This window comes from Anomalospiza imberbis, chromosome Z (genome assembly GCF_031753505.1).
Source record: "Anomalospiza imberbis isolate Cuckoo-Finch-1a 21T00152 chromosome Z, ASM3175350v1, whole genome shotgun sequence".
Taxonomy (NCBI): domain Eukaryota; kingdom Metazoa; phylum Chordata; class Aves; order Passeriformes; family Viduidae; genus Anomalospiza; species Anomalospiza imberbis.
Genome location: NC_089721.1, coordinates 70,689,266 through 70,694,191, shown reverse-complemented (window position 1 = coordinate 70,694,191; position 4,926 = coordinate 70,689,266). Strand labels below are relative to the sequence as shown.

The window sequence follows — 4,926 nt, the reverse complement described above, 5'->3', positions numbered from 1 at the left end:
TATTTAATTTTATACAACGATAAGCAAGGATATGTTCCTGCTGACTTTATAGTCATTACAGGAGAAGAAAAAAAAAAAAAAAAAAAAAAAAAGATGAGAGGGTGACATGCAAGTTATGATAGCAATTTCATGGGTTTTTTTCCCATCTTGGCCCAGCACAAAACCTCAGAATTACTTAAATTATTCTCCTTTACCATTCTTCTTTCTACCTTTTCATATTTAGAAACCACAGTGTGCCTCCCCAGGACTAAGACATTATGGTAAACCCAACTTCAAATGTCCCAAGAACTCCAAAGTGGATTGTTTAGTTAGGCTGGAAAGGCAGAACTTATTAAACCAACCTTCCAGGTGTTACGAACCATCTCTCAAAGACATCACAAAGGCTGGACCCCAGAAAACATTTGGGGAGGCTAAAAGAAAAGAGCTCTGTGGGGTCAGAGGCAGAAGACACGAGTTTCCAGTGGATTTAGCCTGGATGTTGCTGACTGTGGAGCTGGCTTTCACCATAACCTTGTTACCAGGGTTAGGATTGGGAGTGCCCAGGAGTTTTCAGTCTAGCCACAGGTGAGGTGGACTGTTGTGGGTGCCACAGCTGATACAGTCACAACAGAGCCCCAGGCAGCCTTTCTTTATCGTTGGCTCTCTTACAACATGCCTGATAGCTATTACTTAACAGTCATCAGGGAAGGCAGATCCACAATAGTGACAGACGGCAGAGGACTGGAGCAGAAAACGCTTGGAATTTAAGGAATACACTAGAGGAAGCCAGTGTGAGTGAATGACAAGTACAGGGGTTTAGCAGGTCCAAACTGAGCTTCTTGAATGATTATAACCACCAGGAAAGGATTGAAGGCTGATTATCTTGAGAAAGAGACATGCCTATCAGCTGGCTGAATCAGATTAGTCATAAGCTCCTCTCCTAAGCTTTTCTTTCGAGCTTGTGCTCACTTTATCTTCTGAAAGGCCATTCCTTTGAGAAACAGCTTTCCCAAGTACTGTACCCAGCTCCAAGAGAAATATCAAAATGCCAATGCCTGAGATGGTGCTTTGGGCTTGGCTTATTCTGAACTACAACCTGAAACATAAAGGGATGAACTTAGAAAGTGGTGGCTGAATTATCTGTTGCCAGGATGTTGAATAATAAATCTTGTACTTACACAGATTAACTACAAATTAAAACCTACTAAATGTTAGTATTCTAGTTTCTGAAAACAGCCTATGAGAGTGCCACATGCATAATGATCCTTTTTACAGGACTCACTGATGTGCAAAATATCAACAAAAAACTGCCTAGTGTCCAGTCCCCTCCCACTTAGTGCTTCTCATTGGGATGTGGCCATATTTACACAGTTCATATACCTAACTTATTGATTTGGGCCTGTTTCCCAATTGTGTAAGTCATGGAAAACATAAACAAGAAACTATCAAACTTTATACAAATCTGCAAGTGTTTGAAGTTACACACATCCTCCAATTACCTCTGCTCTCCATAATGTTCCAGACAGAAAAAAAAAATTACAAAAAATTACTCTGACAAGGATATGGCAATGTGTAAATTGACGTGGAAGAAAAATTGCTTGTGAAATCTCATTAAAGCTGAAAAGCAGAAGAGGGAAAACTACACCATAAGAATAGCTGGTGCACTGCTCCTCAGATGAGAGCTCTGCTTTTTCCACAGCATCTGAACCCCTATGTATGTTGGAATAAATGTTCTGTTTTAAAACACTAAGTAAATATTAAACTTCCACACTCCCTGCCTTACTGTTTGCATTCTTTGGCACTTGGCTGTAAGGGGTTGCAAGTTTCTTGGATGAAGTCACTTTGTACCAAATGGCAGATAGATCCAAGTAACACAAACAATCAAAATTGGGGAAGACAGGCATTTCCTGGATGCTGTCGTGCTTCTCTCTGTGCAGGGATCAAACCATGGAAATTTTCTGTTCCCTGAGTCTACAGTTTCATCTATGTAGCCCCAGGATTTCAATTTGCTGCCTGGTCAAGGTGGTGAGTCAAGGTGATGATCAAATAATGGTTGCTTCTTTTTGTTATTGGTAAGAAAATAATGCTTTCAGTTAATGATTTGCAGGAAAAATATGAAAAGGAGAAAATGTGTAAATATGGAAGTTAACCACACTGATGTGTGAATGCCTCTGGGAATTTCCTCCATGCATCAATGCTCCCTTGAATACATGCTGTACAAGGGGTTGGTATTCCGTGATTATAATTCTCCAATTTTGTGGCAGAAAGTTAATACTAGAAAACAGGAAAAAAAATCTCATATTTTCAACAGCAGGTTGAGAATAAGTAGGCTCTCTTCCTAGGTTTGTTGGTTTCTTTGGGGGTCACCTCGAATTATCATTCATACCATGGACTTCAAAAGCAACCCCTGATCCTGAAAAGCCAAGTAAAGATATCTAGGAACTGTTATTCCTGTGATAGTCAGGGCCTCTGTACATTTCAGCAGACTATCAGAATTCAGCATAATTCAACACAGCATCCTAGGATAGAAACATAGGAGCATGGGGATGTAGTATCAGAACTCAACATGGGAAAATTAATCTCATGCATCAGAAATGGAGCACTGCCAATAAACAGGGCTTTGATTTAAAAATTATTACATTTCTCTTTCTAACTCTTGCCAACATAGGCAAAATGGTCCTAATGTTGACCAGAGAAAAGAAAATGGTCTAGTCAGTGCACTCTGAACATATTCTGGACATTAATGAAGCTAGTAATAAATGCCTTTAATAAAGAGTATTTGTCCACAATGGTTTTTTTTTTATCTATTCACTAACAGACTGATTTATTTGAATTTTAACCATCTAAATTTAAACATCAATTTTAAATTACCTGCCTATTCTCACAGTGCACTAATGGAGAGAGATAAGCATCTCCAGTGGATGATTCAGCCACCTGAAGATAAAAATCTAAGATAGATGGGAAGTGCCTGTCTTTCCATTGGAGAAGCCACCTAGATTTAATGGAAGTCATCTAACTTTCAAGCAGGTAAAATTAGTTGAGAGAAATCCCAGAAAATTACGTACTCCAGAACAGAAAAACTTCAGAAGAATTTGTCAGAGATTACAGGGAATTACTGTCACCTATGAGACTACAGCTAAACTTAAGCAAAAAACCAAATCCTGAGGCTTGAAGAAACAAGAAATATTAAGATTTTTTTTCCCTTGTTTTACACTGATTTTAGTGTCTAACAGTGGAGTGCTGGAAGGAACTGTATTCCTGATAATTTTGTTGTCACTTTACTGTCTTTATTCTTGCTTTGAATTTTTTACATATTCAGTGAGTGGCTTGAGACAAAATGCAGTGAACTGCTGTCAGCCATCTGCCTGGGACTTCCGGGCCACATGGAGGAGGAACCACGCTGGAAAGGGATTCACACAGGGCTAAAATGTCCTGCATTGCCTGCAAAAGGAACAAGTCAGCTGTTGAAGTGACAAGACTGACAGAGGAGCTCAGCACTGGAGCTAAAAGGAAAAAAGGGGGTGCTGAAGTACTGCTTCAGTTAATTTCCTGACAAAAAAAAGGGTTGTAAGATCTATGAAGTTGTTAGGTCTGGCGTGGAAGGGATGGGGACAACAGTAGAAGCATTATATAATTTGAAGATGTATTAGCTTGTCTTTCTCTTTCTGTATCTTCTCAGTTTCTAACTTCAGTCTTTCCAAAGAGACTTTTGGATCTAGACAGGCTCCCCACAGCTTCTTCCGCTTGTTTCCTGCCTCTGACTTTTTCTGAGATCCTGGCTTGTGATCTGCTCTCCTCCTACAGTTCCTTATGGCACTGTCTTAGTGCTATCCAAAAATACACGTGTTCCATAAAGAAACCTCCTTTTTGCTTGGAACTGATACTGGTATCCTGGGTCTTGCTAGATTTTACCTTCAGCTCACTAATTTCCTTCCAGAAGAGCTCTTTTCCAATGTAATGATCCAGGTTCAATGAGTCATTCTGGCAGCCAATTTAACCCAAACTGTGCCGACGTGCACAGTCCAGGTAGAACTGCATCTCTAAGTGATCTCTTGGTCTTTCTGTTACGTGAATTGTTACACAGGGATACTAATTTGATTAAAACACCCAATGAAATTATAAGAAAATTACTTCAGACTGAGGATGAACTAAGAATGTATGTTTTGGAGTCAAACTAATATATACAGGTATCAAATTCTTGCCCTCCTTACCCAGTTTTGGCAGTACTTGGGGCACATAGCCACAGTTAGGTTGTTTGTGCACAATTTGCACCCCACTGTATTCCCTACTGCCAGCGTTTTATGATGTGAAAAAGTTCAAAAGATGACCAAAAGATATACAGAAATTTGGAGTTATAGAGAAGCTTCACGCCTTTTAATTCTTCAGTTTCAGGCACAATTCTCCCTTTCCTTTGGCATTATGCATGCAGACAGGCACGCTAATACCTTTATTACATAACTGTTCAGAAATGCTCCCATTTCACAGGAAAGATGCATCTCATTCACACACCTTATGCAAACAAGATATAAATTGCTACACAAGTGAGGACATGCAACATGATGCCTGAAAAGGCTACTCAGCTGCAGTCGTCATGGCCCTTCCCTGTGCCAGAGAGTGAAACCCTCCCTTTGGCTTGTTTTCCTCTCTTTTTGGGGCTGACAAAACTCTGCTGCTTCACCACTAACGGAGAAAAGCTGTGCAATGAAAAACAACCCCCACCCTGCCCCAGCTCCACGTTCAAGGTTGGGTTGACCCCTACTGACCGTGCTCCCGTGCAGCGGATTTGGTGCCAACGGGGCAGTTTTTAGAAGTGCCAGCCCAAATTACGCGAATTGCGTGATTAAGCGTGTGGGTGAGCTTAAGCTCTTGTAAACCTTTATCATCACCTTTGCCACAGTCTGATGCAGCTGTGGAAATGTGGACTGCTCAGCGAGGTGAACTGCGGTT

At 40.6% G+C, this 4,926-nt stretch overlaps 1 long non-coding RNA gene across 1 annotated transcript; it reads left to right on the top strand.

Annotated features, from left to right (window-relative positions):
• The first annotated feature begins 479 nt into the window (after positions 1–479).
• LOC137464466 (uncharacterized) lies at positions 480–3,619 on the top strand. The gene is made up of 2 exons (XR_010994244.1): positions 480–1,103; positions 2,867–3,619. It is a non-coding gene; the product is annotated as an uncharacterized lncRNA (long non-coding RNA).
• Positions 3,620–4,926: the final 1,307 nt, after the last annotated feature.